At 37.3% G+C, this 20,367-nt stretch overlaps 2 long non-coding RNA genes across 2 annotated transcripts in view; one reads left to right on the plus strand and one right to left on the minus strand.

The window, feature by feature from the left end:
* The window catches only part of LOC135269682 (uncharacterized), a 316,193-nt gene extending 313,181 nt beyond the window's left edge, over positions 1 to 3,012 (plus strand). Inside the window, exon 4 of the long non-coding RNA XR_010337931.1 lies at positions 2,844 to 3,012. This is a non-coding gene — a long non-coding RNA (uncharacterized LOC135269682). The remainder of the gene's footprint in view (positions 1 to 2,843) is intronic.
* LOC105734447 (uncharacterized) overlaps positions 1 to 20,367 on the minus strand; it is a 120,191-nt gene that overhangs the window by 49,448 nt on the left and 50,376 nt on the right. The gene's annotated exons all lie outside the window — the stretch shown is intronic.

Here is a 20,367-nt window from a genome sequence, read left to right on the forward strand (position 1 = left end):
CTAACGTATGGATTTCACATGATGTAGCTGGAATCTGGCCTCTAAAGGAGGCTTATGGCTGTCCGACAACCACTTACTCAAAAATCAGGCCTTAATGCTCGAAGGGCCTGTACTTCAGCTGCGCATATGGGCAGCCCTCAATCCAGCTACTTTTCTTCCTGAGGAAGGGGCAGACAACATAAATGTCAGCAGGTTATAGCCCAAAGCTATGTAGCTCAAGAAAATCTCTTAGAAACTCCTCTAGTCAATCCTGACCTTAACCTATACACTGGTGGAAGTTCCTTTATGGAAAATGGAGTTTGAAAGGCAGTATATGCAGTAGTCAGTGATCAAACAGTACTTGAAAGTAATTCCCTTCCTCCTGGAACTAGTGCCCAGCTGGCAGAACTATTAGCCCTCACTCAAGCTCTAAAATTAGGAAAAAGAAAGAGAATAAACATATACACAGATTCCAAACATGCTTACCTGGTTCTGCATATTTGAAGGTAAGCATATAGAAGGAAAGAGAGTTCCTAACCTCAGCAGGAACTCCCATTAAATATCATAAGGAAATTTTAGACTTACTACAAGCTATCCAAAAACCCAAAGTGGTAGTGGTCTTACACTGCTGGGGTCACCAAAAACAGAGATGAAAAGGAAGCAGAGGGCAATCACCATAATGACCTAGAGGCAAAAAGGGCAGCTAGACAAGAATTTATAGAAGGACCTTTAATATGGGAAAATCCTCTCCAGGGAATTAGACCTCAATTCTCATCAGAAGAGGTAGAGGGGGCAATCTTCCCGGGACACAATCTTCTTCCTTCAGGATGGCTAGCTACTGAGGAGGGAGTACAGCCAATGGAAAGTATTTAAAACCCTACATCAAACCTTCCGTATGGATATAGAGAATACATACTGAATGGCTAAATCTATATTTACAGGAAACGGTCTCTTCAAGGATGTCCAACAAATAGTCAAAGGATGCAAAATGTGCCCGAAAAATAATCCTTTGGCACATCACAGAGTTCCTCCTGGGGAACAGTGAATGGGTCATTAACCAGGTGAGGACTGGCAAATGGACTTTACCCATATGCCTATGTCTCAGGGATAACAATATCTGTTAGTGTGTGTAGATACCTATACAGACTGGGTTGAGGCTTTCCCTGTGGAATAGAAAAAGCCCAAGAGGTAATAAAAATCCTGATTAATGAAATAATTCCTAGATTTGGACTCCCTCACTGTCTTCAAAATGATAAGGGCCCTGCCTTCGAAGCTGCAGTGACCCAAGGAATTTCCAAAGTGTTACGAATAGAGTATCATCTCCACTGTGCTTGGAAGCCTCAGTCCTCAGGGAAAGTGAAAGAAATGGATGAAATTCTTAAGAGACACTTAAAGAAACTGGCACAGGAAACCCATCTCCCACAGCCTTCTCTGTTACCAATAGCACTCTTAAGGGCTAGAACCTCTCCTCAGAAAATAGGACACAGCCCCTATGAGATGCTTTATGGATGGCCCTTTCTTACTAATGATCTCATATTAGACAAGGAAACAGGAGATCTAATAAAAGATATAACCTTCTTGGCTAAGTACCAACAGGCCCTTAGGATCTTACCTGAAGGACATCCTAGGGAAAAAGGGAAAGAGTTGTTCTGTCCTGGAGACTTGGTGCTTGTTAAGTCTCTCCCTTCAGACACTCCCTCTCTAAGTCCATCTTGGGAAGGACCATTTTCTGTTACTCTGTCTACCCCAATGGCAGTTAAGGTGGTGGGAATTGAGTCGTGGACTCATTACACTTGGCTGAAGCCTTGGACACCTCCTGAAGAAAATCACAGGCCCTCCACTCAACAGCCTGAAATTCCAGGAGATGACCTTTCATACACCCGAGAGCCATTAGAGGATCTACATTTTCTCTTCTGACAAGATCCCCAGAAAAGTAACTACTCATGAGTCTAACTTACATCCTGGCATTAACAGAACTATCACTCTTGACTTTACTATTTGCAACCGGACTCTATGAGGTCACCCCTATGTGTTGGCCTAAAAGCGCTCCTCCTCTCCCTCCGATATTACCCCTCCCTCAAATCATAGGGGGCTTACAGGTCCTTGATTACCAATCTACAAATCCCATCTACCTCAAACTTCACTTGTGTGAACTCTACTAACAATGGCAATTCTTCCCTATGCCAGAACTGGGTTGCCTTACCCACAGGCCTCAACTGCCTAGCACCAGGCTTATTCTTTGTTTGTGAGCACCTCAGCTTACCATTGCCTGAACAATACCCCTGGGGAAATATGCCTCCTCTCCTTCCTAGTGCCCCGCCATGACAGTTTTCACCAACTCTCAGGTGCAGAGTCTTCTCTTGCTAAGGCCACACCATACTCAAACCCCAATTATTCCTTTCATAATGGGGGCTGGAATAATAGGAGGACTTCATACTGGCATGGGAGGAATTACTACCTCTACTCAGTTTTACTATAAGCTATCTCAGGAGTGAAATGGTGACATGGAAAAGGCTGCTGATTCTCTGGTAACTCTGCAGAAGCAGCTTAACTTTTTAGCTGCCATGGCTCTTCAAAATTGAAGGTGCCTAGATCTGCTAACAGCAGAGAAAGGAGGAACCTGTCTCTTTTCAGGAGAAGAATGCTGCTACTTTGTAAACCAGTCGGGTATTGTCTTAAAGTTAAAACCTCAGGGACCGAATCGAATGCAGGGCTCAAGACCTTCAAGAAACAGGATCATGGAGCTTGTTTAACAACTGGCTGTCCTGGCTCTACCCTCTTCTAGGCCTGTTTATAACCATTCTATTATTGATGGCCTTTGGAACTCTCATCTTTAACCTTCTTGTCAAATTCATTTCTTCTAGAATTAAGGCCATGAGGCTACAAATGGTTCTGCAAATGGAACCCTGGATATCCTCGGCTCATGAATTCTACTGTTGACCTCTGGATTAACCTGCACCCCTGGAAGACTCCCCTCTGGGAAAAAACTCAACTGCAGGGCCCCTTCTATGCCCCAATTCAGCAGGAAGTAAAGAGCAGCTGACGCCCATGTTCCAACAGCAGTTGGACTTTCCTGTTCAGATGGGGAACTGAGGAACTTCTCTTCCTGTGTCCACAAGGGGCATGGTTTCAAAGGCAGGAGTTTCCCGGCTCCATGCCTCCATCTGGGGGCCAGAGGTGTTTCAAATGTAATGTTATTTGTCCGGGTTTCCCACACACAGGCTAGGTAGAGAAAGCCAGGTGAAGCTCCTTTGTCCAAAAAAAAAACCCACCAAAAGCTCTGGGAGGAGGGGTTCTGTAACTCAGCTGTGGACCAAATAGCCACTCCGGTATGAGAGTCTAACATCAATCACTCCAGAGGAAGTTTGAAAGAACTCCTTTCATTCGACGTGAACATGAATGGGGAGGGAATAACGGGAGGGTTAAAACTCAAGCTGCTCCTACCTATACAGATTCCTTCTCTTGGTGGCCTCCCAAGACAGCGTGGGAGGTGTCTTCTTTTCTCTCTCTCTCTAATAAATTGCTTTTCCGCAAAACTCTTTTGAGTCCATGATATTTATTCCAATGGCAAACTCACCATGCCTCTGGGGCCCTTCAAGAACCTTTTTGGAACTGGGAGCTGAGTATGCTCCCCTAGTTACAATATGATCTTCCGTTGTGAAGAAAGGTTCTTTTATACTCTGGTGCCGGCATAACCCAGGGCAAACTTCCAGCAAGGCAATTTGAAATCTGTGTGAAATAATTTAAGTGCATATACTAGAAATTTATTTAAAGAAAATGCACTGAATACATTTAGAGGATACTAATTGCAAGATTAATAATAAACTAAGAAAAAAAAATTCTAATGTCCTACAACATGGGATCAGTAAAATAAGTTATAAAAATTTTTTAAAAATGGATTGTATGCAATAGTTCATTTAAAAATATATGTGTGTATTTACTTATATAGAACTGAATTTTAGGTACAAATGTAAACTGCATAATGGTATGTGTTAGATGGTCACATATATCTATATATCATATATATATATAACTGCAAAATAATTGCACCAAACTTGCTAACAGTGGTTGTATCTTCATGAATGAAGTTTGATGACTTTAAATTTTTTCCCTAAATGTTTAATATTATTTTATAATGAATGTGTTCTCCAATGAGAAAAGAAGCATTTTATGGTTAGGTATTCTTCCTAATATATAATTTGATCTTTCTAACTATACTGTAAGTCCCATAATGGTGGGGATCTTTTATATCTTGGTAACATCCCAGCCTCCTTTATTCCCCCATTGTGAGTGACGACACACCCACATTGTAGTCATAATGATTTGGGGTTATTTCTTACAAAGACTATTTACTCCTGGGCCATTCCTCAAATTCTTATCTAAAATCTCAAGAGAGGTAATTCTAGGAACCATGAAGAGTTTTCAAATTGCACAAAGTTAAAGTCAGTAAGCTCCCAAAAGCTGAAATTCTAATTCTAAAGTTACATTGGTTCTAAGAATAGGCATTGGAGAGCTATGGGGACTGTCTCCTTGACTGTCCTGCATTTTGTCTGTAATGTATTCTAAAGATCACTCTCCTTGACATTACTCTTCTAAATCAAGCATATAAATTCCATTCAGGAATCAGAACCACTAGATAGTCTGCATGCATTTACAGTGGGGAGGGCAAAGCAGAGGGGAGAGCCCTGGTATCGCTAGCCTGCTAATGAAGCATGGCTTTTAACCCATGATGAGGAGCTTTGCAAACTATATGCAGCAGAGCATGCGTGACCTGTCTAGAGAGGAACATCAGAAGCTTCCTGAACATTTTAATAGCAAGCTTGCTCAAATTAGGTCTTGAATTCTCTCTCAGTAACAATATTGTATAAGCCAAATGTAACAGGTGAATATGCAAAGCTCATCATTTGAAAGAAAAACATCATCCTTCTCCAATTAGGTACACTTGCTGAAATAAAGGGTGGTACTTATCCTCCATGTAACAGGAGGTTGCTCAATGAGAAGATCTGTAGTCACATTACACTTTCCAAGGAATGTTTGTCTTACATGTTTTGTTTGGGTTTTTTGTAGAGCTTCCTATCAGGCAGCTCAACAGCTGTACATTTCCAAACTGATTTGGAGGATGATACATGTAGATTCTCAGAGGAAGCCTCTGTAAAACAAATATTCATTGAGCATCTAATCCAGTCTATAATCCTTGCCTGAGGGAGATGGGGAAAAATGACATGGTTTAAACCTCAGTGAGTCTACAGAAAAGGTGAGGGAATAAAACTTATTAATAAAAGTAAAACTTAGACAACCGTTTCTGGAATACCTATGTCAAGGATTAGGATTGCCAGATTTTGCAAATAAAAATACAGAACACTGAGTTAAATTTGAGTTTCAGACAGACAATGAAGCATCATGAGACATACTTGTATGAAAAAGTTATTTGTTGTTAATCTGGAATTTAAATTTATCTGGCTGTTCAGTATTTTATCTGACAACCATACCAAGGCACAATTTTTAAACCAATGCTAAGTTAGAATTAAAGAGTATCGAATAGTGATTGATAGAAAAAACAGGAAAGAAATGCAAGATCCACTCAGGTTACAAAGATATTAATTTAATCCATTAAAAATGGATAAGAGGGCCAGTCACGGTGTCTTACACCTGTAATCTCAGCACTTTGGGAGGCCAAGGTGGGTGGATCATGAGGTCCACAGATTGAGATCATACTGGCCAACATGGTGAAACCCCATCTCTACTAAAAATACAAAAATTAGCTTGGTGTGGCTGTGTGCACCTGTAGTTCCAGATACTTGGGAGGCTGAGGCAGGAGAATCACTTGAACCTGGGAGGCAGAGGTTGCATTGAGCCAAACCGTGACACTGCACTCCAACCTGGGTGACAGAGCCAGACTCTGTCTCAAAAAAAAAAAAAATGGGTAAGAGAAACTGGGTGGATGTGAAACTAATCCCATATAAAATCTTGCTTTGGAATTCCTACTTGACAGAGTAGTCAGAATTCTGTTATGAAAGGAAGTGACCATATTCAAATATGTTGGTGGAGAATTCAGTATGCAGTATCAGACTGAGGTCCTCAATGAAATTCTTTTGACTTCTACATAACAATGCAGCTGTCCCAGTTTGCCACCCTGTAACTTCAACTTACTCAATTTAGTAAAATTACTCCTTTTTAAGTGAATGAGTGACTACAAATCAAAAAAAGGTTGTAAACGGTATAGAGACAATGAAGTAAATAAAACCAATAGCATTCCCATTTTTGGATAATCAATCAGTGTCATTTACTCACCTACTTATGTTTGAAATATTAATATTGTTCTTAAAATGATTTTAGGCTTTCAAGTTTAATTTTGCAAGTGTAAAATAATTTGATTATGTGGGTTAACTGTACGTAACAGAATAATAGAAACTCATCTGTCTTAATCAGATTGAGCTTTTAGAGTCGCAAGAGTTCCTTAAGACCTAGGGAGAACTTGCATGTGAGGTTATTATGACTGCCTGTCAGCCATTTTAAATGCTTTTAAAAAATTCAAACATACTAAATCTGGAATGTTGTTTTAGCATGTTCAAGAGAACATAACTATAATACACTTGTAAATCATACTTGTTTTTAAATGTTAACCTATTTAATTTGAGAAATTAAGAATTTATCAAAGAATAAGACTGGGTTTGGTGGCTCACGCCTGTAATCCCAGCACTTTGGGAGGCCAGGGTGGGTGGATCATGAGGTAAGGAGTTCAAGGCCAACATGGCAAGATGGTGAAATCCTGTCTCTACTAAAAATACAAAAATTAGCCAGGCGTGGTGGCAGGCGTCTGTAATTCCAGCTACTCAGGAGGCTGAGGCAGAGAATTGCTTGAGCCCAGGAGGCAGAATTTGCAGTGAGCCAATATCGCACCACTGCACTCCAGCCTGGGCAACAGAGCAAGACTCTATCTCAGAAAATAAACAAACAAACAAACAAACAAACAAAAAGTGTTTTCCCATTTTTATACAAAATTGACTGTATCCATGAATGGAACAAAATGCTAATGAATTAAATTTAAATACTGATATTAATAAGTTAAAATGTTGGTAAGTTAAAGCTTAAGGCCATTTAGATTATAACTTAAGTTTATTCCACATAGTTTAAATGTAAGCATTGTAATAGTTCTTTCTATGTACATACTATGGACGGTAAAGCCTAAGATGATAATAAGCAGATATTAAATTCCCAGGAGTCTTACCTTCTTACCTTCCTACAGTTCTTACAATTACCAGTTCTTACAATATTTTGAAAATAATAAATCTCCTAGTCAGAGTTCAGTAGTTAAGGGGAATTCCAAACACTTTAATTAACATCCTTTGCTTTTTAATATTCAGAAGAATTAATATAGGATAAATTAGACTTAATGTTGTAATAATAAATCTTAAGTTCTACTGTTGCTGATATAGTTAATTCCATTTCTCTGAAATCATTTACTGCATATGCCTGTTTTAGTGATGATAGCAAAAGGAAACAGAAATTCTAGGCAGATAGGGGAGGGTCCCTGGCAAAACTTCACCTTTGAGCTGAAAAGCATGAAACCCATGGCCCAAAGAGAAAACTTTCATCCCTATGTACCTGCTCCCTCCCAAATGGTTCTTTCTGAATAATATCTTTTTACCAATTGAATGTTGCCTTTTCCAAATCTACCAGCAGCCCACCTTGGCCCCATCCTGTGCCTATAAAGACCCCAGACTCAGCCAGCAGAGGATAAAAACAGCTGAATGTCAGGAAGAATCACCTGGACATTGGAGAGAGGCAGCTTGACACTGGAGATGAAGATTGGACATCAAAGAGAGGCAGCTTGACTTCAGGGGAGAGCGACCTTCCCTTCCCATCCCCTTGCCAGCTCCCCTCTCTGCTCAGAGCCATTTCCATCACTCAACAAAATTCTCCAGATTCATCATCCTTCAATCTGTCCACATGATCTCATTCCTTTTGGGCACTGGACAATACTTTGGGATGCGCCAGGTGTGGGTACCCAAAAAGGCTGTCACACTGGCCCTTTGCCCTTACTGGCAGGCGGTAGCCACCCCACATGATGAGGAAAAAGGCCAACTGAGCTAATAACACACTGCTCTCTGCAGACGGCAGAGCTAAAAAGTACTGTAACACACCCTCTGAGGCCTTGGAGTCACAGGCAACCCCTCCACAGGGCCTACATGGAGTTTGCTCCTGCCGGCATCAAAGCAGCTGGTTCCTGCACTTGCTTGCTCCTGTTCCTGAGCTTATTTACTCACAAACTCTCTTTCACAAGGGCTTAAGCAGGTGGGCTGAGTAAATGAGGTGCCCTGTCATGAGTCCCACAAAGGGCTCAAGAAAATATCCTGCATCAATAATGTATCAGAAACAGCATTATAATTACATAGCAATGAATAAGTATCATTTTAGTGCAACAGAAAGAGCAGCGGTTTCTGCAAATAAGCCAGAAATTTTTCTTTTTAGATTAATTTTATTTTTTAATTAACAAAGAATAGTCGTACCTATTTATGGTATACAATGTGATATTTTGCTACATGTATACATTGTGAAATGATCAAATCAGGATAATTAGTATATCCATCACCTCAAATATTTAACATTTCTTTGTGGTAAGAACATTTAATATCCTCTTTAGCCACTTCTGATGTAGGGAGACCCCATCTCTAAAAAAATTACAAAATGAGCTGGACATAGTGGCATACACCTGTGTCCCCGGCTACTTAAGACGCTAAAGTGGAAGGATAATTTGAGGTCGAGGCTGCAGTGAGCCATAATAATGCCATACTGCACTCTAGCCTGGGTGACAGAGTAAAACCTTGCCTCACTAAAGAAAATCCTCTCTTTTAGCTATTTTGGAACATACATTATTCTTTATGATAGTCAACTTGCTGTCTAATAGAACAACAAAACTTCACCCTCTTATCTAACTGTAACTGTTGACTAATCCCCTTTCCTTGTCCACTTTCTCACACCCTCACCTACCTCTGGCAACTACCATTGAACTCACCTCTGTAAGTTTGACTTTTTAAATTTTACATAGAAGTAAGATCATACAATGTTTGTCTCAGAGACAAATGTGTTCTATGCCTGGCTTATTTCATTTATCATAATGTCCTCTAGGTTCATTTATGTGAAAAATAGGATGAATTAAGTTAGGTGACTAGATTTGATATATAATTTCTTTACCAAGATTTAATGGGAAAATTTTAAAATTATAGATTCCCAGGCCCTTTCTCCATGTTTCAATAATTGAGGCAGGTGGGCAGGAATCTGAATACTCTAAAGTCTCTCCAGTTCTAAAAATTAGGCAGGCATTTACCAAAATATGCGGAGAAATGAAGTGGAATGAAGCCATTCCTGCACAAAGGTGGACAGAAAAAAGAAAAACACATATTTCATAATACAACTGATTCTCATAGTCAACATTACATGTTGTTGCCTACAATTCTAAGTAAACACTGTGGGAGTAGATAGCAGCAAGAGAACCTGGTTAGTTTGCAATCTAATATTTTGGTCCTAATATTTTAGAAACTTGGTTGTTCTCAATGACCAATTGATGCCTAACTGGTAACAACAACCTCCTTTCAGTTTTGCTGTTGTTGTTTTTCTTCCCTTACTGGTAAATGGATCAGTGCTTTTGGTCAGCTGAGCTGATTTCTCTTTCAATTAAAAATGGATGCACTTTACACAAGAAACTAATTAGGAACTTCCATATCATACATTGCCATGTGCTAAGAGCCTGGAAGATTTGTCCAGTGAAAACAACTGAAAGTGTTGGTATGGATGTTTTACACACACAAGAGTATATGCACAGATGCCCTGACATGTGCTGGCAAGTTAGTAAGATCTATTCAAAGGCTAAAATCTAAGTCAGATGAGAAATCCAGAGCAAAAACTGATCTTTATGGTAGAAAACTTGAGCTGTGGTTTTCATTTCCTTTTGGGCAGCAGAAAACACAAACAAACAAACAACTAGCCAAAGCCCAGGATGATCCAAAATGGTCTCTAAAGTAAATCAGATCTAAAGAATGAACATAAAAGAAACCAGCCAGGCCCGGTGGCTCACACCTGTAATCCCAGCACGTTGGGAGGCTGAGGCGGGTGGATCACGAGGTCAGGAGTTCAAGACTAGAATGGCCAACATAGTGAAACCCAACTCTATTAAGAAATACAAAAATTAGCTGGGCAAGATGGTTCGTGCCTGTAATCCCAGCTACTTGGAAGGCTAAGGTAGGAGAATTGCTTGAACAAGGACCCAGGAGGCAGAGGTTGCAGTGAGCCAAGATCGTGCCACTGCACTCCAGCCTGGGCTATAGAGGGAGACACCATCTCAAAAAAAAAAAAGAAAAAAAATGACTTTCCCCAAATGAGGAAATTCCTGCCTTGGTGCTCAATGGTTAGAAAAAAGGAATTTCCTTTGAAAAATTACAACTATAATCTGACCTTCAAAGATACTATCATCCATTTAAATATTATCTAGATGGCCTGAGAAGGCTTCATGAAGAGAATAAAGTGGATGTGATCTTCACCAAGTGGTCACCAAGGCAGAAGCTGACATGCCCACTACAAATGAAAACCTCAAGTAATTTCTACAAGATTAAACAAACATGAAATTATGATAAAAGTCACAAAACACAAGGAAATAAGGCACTATGACTGAGAGAAACTACGAATAGCACTTTCAGTCCTATAATCACTATCCATAATGAAAAACTATCCATGATGAAATTATTAAATACCATCAAAGTTTAATATGCTTAACAAAATATGACAGCATTGAAAATATAAGCAAATTGTGAGAAATCATTTTTAAATGACCAAGCGCACTAAAAATAAACCTAAATAGAACTTCTAAAAATAAAAATTGCAGCAATTTATATTTAAAGTTTAATAGATTGAATGAACAAAATCAGCTAAATAACTGATAATCTGGAAGATAAATCTACAGTAACTATGCATCATGCAGCCCCAAAGAATAAAGAGATGGAAAATATGAAGCAGAAGTTAAGAGATATGGAGAGTAGAGCAAAAAATAAATAAAATATAAACAATTATAGAAAGAAAATTGAGTGGAAGTAATATTTGATGTGAATATTTTGGAACTATTGAATGCCAACAATCTCAGATTCAGGAAGCCAATCAAAATTTAGATAAAAACAAATATATAAATAAATAACAAAAAGAAATCCACAGTTAGATATAGTGAAACTATAAATTACTAATCGAATGAATATGTAGATAACGTTGAACAAATATTTGTGTACCAAGTAATAAGAATAATACAAACAATGTCTCACTGACTTTTAAAATGATTTAGGTTTTTATAATTTTATAATGTATGGTAAATTTTTGTGTCATTTCTAAAATATATGGAATCAGATTGTGTAACTTCCAGTGAAGTTGAGGGACTGGGCACGGGGTACATGTGCATGTATGTGTTCTGGGGGTACATGTGCAGTATGTGCATGTTTGCCCCATAGCTCTGTCTCCCAGCTTATATATATATATATACACACACACACACACACACACACACAGACACACACATATTTATTTATTTATTTATTTCCCCACACTGAGTGAGAGAATCCAGAAAGATGGAATCCAGGGGAGGAAAGCAGCTTCCACATTGAGTGGAAGGGAATAGAGAGAGATGGAGTTTAGGAGGGGAAGACAGGCTTCCACAAGAGAGTGTGAAAGGGGACTCCAGAGGGGAAATCCAGGAGAGAGAAAGATGGCTTCCACAAAGGGAGTGTTCGTGGAAGGGGACCCAAACATGGAGTCCCGCTAATTTTTATTTATTTAATAGAGATGGGTCTCAACATGTTGACCAGGCTGGTCTCGAACTCCTGACAAATTATCTGCCCACCTCTGCCTCCCAAATTGCTGGGATTAGAGGTGTGAAGCAGAGCACGTGGCCCCATTGTTTTCTTAATTTTCATTTTCCCAGTGACAAATGACAAAAGACAAAAGTCTGTGACTTGTATTCATTTTCTTAACAGTAAGTTTTCTGGAGAGGTTTTTAAGTTTAATATCATTCAACTAAGCAATTTTTTTCATCTATCATGCTTTTGATGTTATATCTAAAAATTCATCAGGAAACCCAAGTTACCTGGATGTTCTTGGAGTTTTTGTTTGAAGTTTTATATTTTTGTGCTTTGAACCATTTTTTTGTGAAAGGTATAAGATTTGTGTCTAGGCCCCTCTTTTGTGCAAACACATGTCCAGTTGCTCTAGCAAAAACTGTTTAAAGACTATTATTTCTCTATTGAATTACCTACCAAAAGTCAGTTTATTATTTAGAGTGGTTCTAATTTTGAGCTGTCTATTTTGTTTCATTAGTTGTGTTTCCATTAATTCACCAATACCACAATATGCTAATTGCAGCAACTTTCAGTAAACCCTGACATTAGGTATTATGTAAGTACTTCAACTTCATTCTTTTTTAGGACTAAGAAGTAGAATTTCTTCAGGGAAGTGGTTATTGCTGATGGAGAATGGACACACAAATGACTTCAAAGTAACAGTAATTGTTTATTTAAATTAGGTCATAAATAGGTGTTCTTCATACTTTATGTTTTATAAGTATTTCTTTGTAGAAAATTACATAAAAATAATTTTAAAACATTTCAGCTTGAATGCAACTTTGTATATCTATGAACACCTGTATTGCATAAAAGACCCACCAAACCAGGCCGGGCATGGTGGCTCACACCTGTAATCCCACCACATTGGGAGGCTGAGGCGGGTGGATCACAAGATCAAGAGACTGAGACCATCCTGGCCAACATGGTGAAATCCTGTCTCTACTAAAAATACAAAGTTAGCCGGGCATGGTGGCATGCGCCTCTAGTCCCAGCTACTCAGGAAGCTGAGGCAGAAGAATTGCTTGAACCTGGGAGGTGGAGGTTGCAGTAAGCGGAGATCCCACCACGGCACTCCAGCCTGGTGACAGAGAATGACTCTGTCTCCAAAAAAAAAAGGCCCACCAAACTTTTGTGGAGGAGGGAGGAAGCTTGTGGGATAAAGGTATTTTCTGGCCACTTGTTGACTCTAACAGCACTGAAATCTCACTAACTGGGTAGAGCTCAGAGATGGCTAATAGTTTAAAACAATTATATTTAAAAATTATTTCTATAAATGTTGCAGTAGAAAAAATAAATTTGTGTAGGAATGTTGAACAGAGACAGGAAGACTGTCAAGAAGAGTGACATTGGTATTTGGTCCTTAATTAAAATTCAGTTATCCAGATCTGAATATATTACTCTCCTTTTTCATTGCTACCCATTGTATAGTAAGTAAAGCCATGCTCTTTATCACGTATAATATTAATGGTACTCATAATACTCATTATAACTATGTTCCAAGTTCCTTTCTAAATGCTACATGTAGTAGCTCATTTCATCCTCTCCGCAAGCCTATGAAGTATTATCAACATTTAAGCAGTTAGAAAAGTAGGGCAGTCATTTGAATCCAGGAGATTTGTATTCTACTTAGTAAATGCATTTGAAATTGACAATGATAATAAACATTTTATATCCGTTTATTATCTAACTACCACTGGCCAATTCTGTGAGGATAAAAGAGTTGATGAAACAGACTTTTCACTCAAGCAAATCAAACCTGTAAGATGTAATGAAGTAAACCTACATGGACTAACTAGACAACAATGCAGACAGAAAATTCTACACCCATTCTCAGCGTTTACTACTGTGTAGAGGTGTTTTCAGAATATAGAAAATGAAACAAAATCAACACAAAACTATAGATTTGGGAGGACAGAGAGGATTGATCTCCATGAGCTGAAAATTCCTAAAAATAAAGAAAGACATTTTAGTTAGCTTACTATTGTTAAACAAAAATTATGGAAGTCCATTGTTTTAGACTGAACTCCTGCACTAAGTCCCAACAGACCAGACCAAACCAAAATAGAGTCACTCTTGCTAAATGCCACATAATCAAACTGACACTTTAAGATGGAACCCAAAAGAGGTCAGCTTGTCACTTCTGCTTTAGCTTTTACAAAAAAGTAACCTGATATTAACCAATCCATTTTTTTTCTGTTGTTCTGTTTCTTAGTGTCTGCCTTATAAAACACACTCTTCTGCTATTGCCCAGGGAGCACTTTCATTTTATTTTGTAGAATGGATGCTGCTTCAATCACGAATTTTGAATAAAAGTCACTTAGCTCTATAACTAAATTTGCTGTAATGTTGTCTTATGACATTATCTTGCCTTTTCACTTTGCACACAATAGGTATTCATTACATGTCTAAACAATTAAAAAACAACATAAAGGAAAAAATAATGGAGGAATTCAATTTTAGTTGGTGCTTAAAAAGAGTGAGCTTTCTTGTGCATACGAGAAGATCTAATAAAAGTAATTGAATGAGAAATACGATGTTGAAACATTGGAATAAGATGTAACATGTGACCCATATGATCCTTCATACTTCAGTACTTGTTCCTTTGTTAAATATTTATCCTTGTCTCACTGTGACACCAAAGCTTCTCTAGGGCAGGGGCCAGGCCACATCTTTTACTTATTGCAGCACTTCTCATAGTACTCCTTCTAAGTTAGAATTCAATAAACATTGACTGCCTTTCTGGAGACTCAGATGTTTTCTTATTGGCTTTGTTCCTGAGAATTAGAATGCCTCACAGAAGACTAACACATGAAACCAATTACGGTCTCATTTATGTTATTCTACTTGTAGTTTTTTTTTTTTTTTTCTAATTTCAGGGGCGCATACAAAAATTTCTCAAGAAAATCATTCAGTTATGAAATACTAGAAAATTCCTGCATGAAACATTGAAGAGAATAATTTATCATATTTGTAATTAAAAAAGAAATTATAGTTGTCATACTCCAAAATATAAGGACCAAGGCTCTCTAGAGAAGTCGATCATTTCAGGGCTGGGACAAGTAAAATCCTAGAGTATACTGCAGTGCTAAATAGTAAAGAAAGACCAAAAATAATTAAAAAAAAATTTTAAAGTGGGAATATGTTGAAAGACATAGTCGCCAACTAGAAAAAGTTCTCAATGGCCAAAGTTGGAACCACTTGAGTAATATAATAAATGTTGATAGTATTGGATTTTAACTAAAAGTAAAATATTCATAAATAACTGAATAAACAAAGAAATATGTGAGAAAGGGCAGCCATTAGAGGAGAAGTATAATTAACATATGTAGAATGAATTAGGGAAATACAAAATCAGCATTAGAAATCCTCAGCCATGATGGCTGCAGGCAAGATCTACCAATGAATACTAAAAATAGTGCGTTAAAACTGAACAAGAAACAGGATATTTGCATAGACTCAAAGTAGCTCCCTTAAAATATTTATCTTTCTAATTATAGAGAGTAATATTTACTACACAGTGAAGAAACCTGGCAAATACGACTGGAGGCAAATGATCAAGTTAATATCACCAGTAAGAAGATATATCATCATCATGCACTTCCTCATATAATAAACTGAAGTTATATAATTTCTGTGGTATTCTTCCCAGTAAGGCGATACTGTGCACAGGTGTAGAGTTAATCATGAGAAAATATTAACCAATCCAAACTGAGGGACATTCTACAATATTAAACCAGTACTCTTCAAAAGTATCAAGGTTATGAAAGACAAGGCAAGACTGAGGAACTGTCATAGACTAGAGGAGACTAAGGAGCCACCACATCTACATGCAATGTGAGATCCTGAATTGGATCCTGAACTAGGCAAGGAATGTAAGTTAAAAAAGAAAACTGATAAAATCTGGGTAAAGTCTATAACTTCATTTTTTGCTTAGTGTTGTTTTAAGCTGATTATTATGTTGCTATTGTTTTGAGATATAATAATTATGCTGTATATGTAAGTTTTGATTTTTTAGTGCATTGATTTCTCATGAGAGAATAAATCTGTATAATGATAGTAATTAAAGACTTTCTCACTAATTTCATGTCCTGAGCAAAATTATTTGTGAAAAATGTTTTTTCCAGTCTTTTATTCAAGGGAACCAGAGATAAATAACTTCATAATGTCTGCAGATAAGTTTTCTTTTGGTAAGATTTGTAGCCAGCAGTGTGAACATTCTCAGCAGCTGTTCAAGTGTTCACACCTTCTGCACGCTTAGTCATGTCACAGCCTGAGTATGACTCATGCTACCAAGACACTCCTCATACCTGCTATACTCATATTCCCCTTTAAAAAGTAAACATTCTTTTATTTATTTTACAAAACCTATATTATTCTGTCTTACAATGCAAAAGGTTGGTCAGGGTTAGAGGTTTTTCTGTCTGCCTTAAGATGTTATAATAATAGAACATTTATTATATTACTCAATTCTATATTCTAGAATTTCTCCTCAACCCTCTTAAGTTGGAACAGAACTCTACAACAGAAAACAGATTAACAAGAGAAAGACAAGCAAGTTTATTAATGTTAGCAGTGCACATCTCATGGGAGAAGCCTCAGTGAAAAGTAACTCAGAACAGTGATTTAGAACTATGGCTTATAGAGGGAGTCAAGATGGCCAGATGGCCAAATAGACACAACTCCGGTGCACAACACCCAGCGAGAGAGACGCAGAAATCGAGAGATCTCCTAGCTCCAACCGAGGTACCAGGTGCATTTCAATGGGTCTGGTCGGGTGGTGAGCAAAGCCCAGGCAGGGCAGACCGAGGTGGGGAGGGGTGCTGCTTCACCCAGAAAGTGCATCTGATCGGTGAGTTGGAGGCTTCCCCTCTGGCACTCCGGTCCAGATACAGCACTTCCCCCAAAGCCTCAGCAATACACAGAATAGGAGCCACAGAACACTCGGACACAGGAAGGGGAACATTACACACCAGGGCCTGGGGGGCAGGGAAGGAATAGCAGGAGGTAGGGGGACTGGAGGAGATAGCATTAGGAGAAATACCTAATGTAGATGACAGGGCAATGGATGCAGCAAATCACCACCTTAGCACATATACACCTATGTAACACACCTGCATGATCTGCATGTGTACCACAGAACTTAAAGTATAATAAAAAAATAACTTAAAAGATAGCATGTGCAAGCCTCACAGTAACAAACCAAAATATAACAGCTACAAAAAAAAAGCAAAAACTAAATCATTTCACCAATTACTTGCACAAAAAAGAAGAGAGGACGGAAAAAAAGAATGAAGAGAAGACCACAAAATAACCAGAAAACAAATTTAAAAAATGGCAGGAGTAAGTCTTATCAATAATAACATTGAGTATAATAGAACTAAACTCTAATCAAAAGCCATAGACTAGCTGAATGAATGAAAAAACAAACTCATTTATCTGTTGACTATAATAAACACACTTCACCTATAAAGACACACGTAGACTGATTAAAGGGATAGAAAAACATACTCCATGCCAGTGGAAGTCAAAGAGGAGCAAGAGTCACTCTATTTATATCAGGAAAAAATAGATTTCAAGACAAAAACTATAATAAAGGACAAAGAACAACACTATATCATGATAAAAGAATCAGTCAGCAAGAATATATAACCATTTTAAGTATATATGCACCCAACACTGAAGCAGCCAGACACACACACACACACACACACACACATACACACGCAAATATTATTAGAGCAAAAAGACAGATACCAGTACTTCAACTACTCACTTTCAGAAATGGACAGATCTTCCAGATGGAAAATCAACGAAGAAACATCAGATTTAATCTGCACTATAATCTAAATGGACCTAATAAGTATTTATAGAACATTCCATTTAACAGTTGCAGAATACACATTCTTTTCTTCAGCACATGGATTATTCTCAAGATTAAATATGTTAGATTATAGAACAAGTCTTAAATGTTCAAAAATATTGAAATAATATGAAGCATCTTCTATGACCACAATGAACTACAACTAGAAATCAATAATAAAAGGAATTTTGGAAACTATATAAATACATGGAATTAAACTACATAATCCTGCATGACCACTGAGTCAACAAAGAAATTAAGAAGGAAATTGAAACATTTTGTGAAGCAATTGATAGTGGAAACAAAACATATCAAATCCTATGAGATACAGCAAAAGCAGTATCAAGAGAAGTTTATAGCCGTAAATGCCTACATTAAAAAAGAGGAAAAACTTCAAGTAAACAGTCTAACAATGAATGCATCTTAAAGAATTAGCAAAGCGAGAGCAGACCAAACCCAAAACTAGAAGAAATAATAAATATCAGAGAAGAAATAAACTGAAACGAAGAAAACAATACAAAAGATCAATAAAACAAAATGATTTTTTGAAATGTTAAAAACTTGCAAAGCTTTAGCCAGAGAAACTAAGGGAAAAAAGGGGAAAGATCCATATAAATAAAATCAGAAATGCAAAAGGAAACACTACAATTGATACAGCAGAAATTCAAAAAAGTATTATGGCTACTATGAGCAATTATAAGCCAATAAATTGGAAATTTTGGAAAGAAAGGACAAATTTCTATACACCTATATAACCTACCAAAACCAAACCATAAAAAAATTCAGAATCTGAACAGATAAATAACAAGTAACAAGATATAAGCTGTAATAAAAAGACTCAATAAATGGTATTGGGAAAACTGGATATCCATATGCAGAAGAATGAAACTAGATGCCTATCTCTCATCATACAAAATCAAATTTGAATGGACTAAAGTCTTAAACCTAAGACCTCAGACTATAAAACTACTACAAAAAATTGTGGGAAATATCTAGGCATTCATTTGAGCAAAAATTTATTGAGCAATATCCCCAGGCATCAAAAACAAAAATGAACAAATTGAATTATGACTGTTAAAATGCTTCTGCATAGTAAAGGAAACAAAGTGAAGAGACAGCCCACAGAATGGGAGAAATATTTGCAACCTACCCCTCTAACAAGGGATTAATAACCAGAATATCTAAAGAGCTCAAACAAATCAATAGGAAGAAAATATAATAATACAATCAAGAAATGGGTAAAAGATTTGAAGAGACATTCCTCAAAGAAGATATACAAATGGCAAACACGCATATGAAAAAGTGTCACTATGATTGATAATTACAGAAACGTAAATCAAAACTGCAATAGGGTATCATTTCACCCCAGTTAAAGTGGCTTATATCCGAAAGACAGGCAATAACAAATGCTGGTAAAAATGTGGAGGAAAGGAAATGTTTGTATGTTGTTGGTAAGAATGTAAATTAGTACAACCACTATGGAGAAAACTTTTCAGGTTCCTCAAAATACTAAAAATTGAGCTACCATATAACCTAGGAATCTTACCGCTGGGTATATAAGTAAAAGGAAATCAGTATATTGAAGCAATATCTGCACTCTCACGTTATTGCTGCACTGTTCACAATATATAAGATTCGAAAGTAACCTAAGTGTCCATCAAGAGATGAATGAATAAAGAAAATGTAGTACATACATGCAAAGGAATACTACTCAGCCATGAAAAAGAATGAAATCCTGTCATTTGCAACAACATAGATGGAACTAGAGATCATTATGTTAAGTCAAATAAGCCAAACACAGAAAGACAAAATTACCATGTTCTCAGTTATTTGTGAGATCTAGAAATAAAGACAGTTGCATTCATAAACACAGAGAGTAGAAGGATAGTTCCCAGAGGCTGGAAGGGTAGTGGGGGAGTCAGGAGGAGCTGGGGATTATTCATGTATACCAAAAAACAGAATAAAAATACTTACTATTTTAGAGCACAACTGGGTGACTGTAGTCAATCATAATTTAATTATGCATTTTAAAATAACTAAAAGAGAATAAGTGGTTTATTTGTAACACAAAGAATAACTGCTTGAGGGAATGGATACCTGATTTTCCATGATGTGATTATTATACATTGCATGACTGTATTAAAACATCTCATGTACCCCATAAATATATATAGCTCCTACATACCCACAAAAATTAAAAATAAAATTTTAAAATAAAATAAGCAGTGAGCAAGTTGCATCAAGTGACAGAATCACAGGAGGTTTGCTTCTAGAGAGGAACTAAGCACTATTTAGTTCAATTTATTCCTTTCACAAATGAAGAAACCTATACTTAAATCAGAGTATGTAAAACTATACTCCATGGGCTGAATCCAGCCACCCATGTTTTTATAAATCACACTTTTTTTACACACAGGATTGTCTACTTATTTGCACATTTTCTAAGACTCTTGTGCTACAGTGGTAATGTTAAGTAGTTTCAATAAAGACCATAGAATCCACAAAGCCTGAAATATTTGTTTACTCTCTGGCCTTTTCAGGAATGTTCGCCAACTGGTTTAGATAGCATGTATAATTTGTCCACAATCGCACTTTAATTTAGTGGCAAAATTTGTCTAAAATCTATCTTTACTTAGTGGTATGCTCTTTCTG

Source organism: Aotus nancymaae, unplaced genomic scaffold, assembly GCF_030222135.1.
Source record: "Aotus nancymaae isolate 86718 unplaced genomic scaffold, 86718_ANA_hifiasm-v0.15.2.pri h1tg000057l, whole genome shotgun sequence".
NCBI classification, from domain to species: domain Eukaryota; kingdom Metazoa; phylum Chordata; class Mammalia; order Primates; family Aotidae; genus Aotus; species Aotus nancymaae.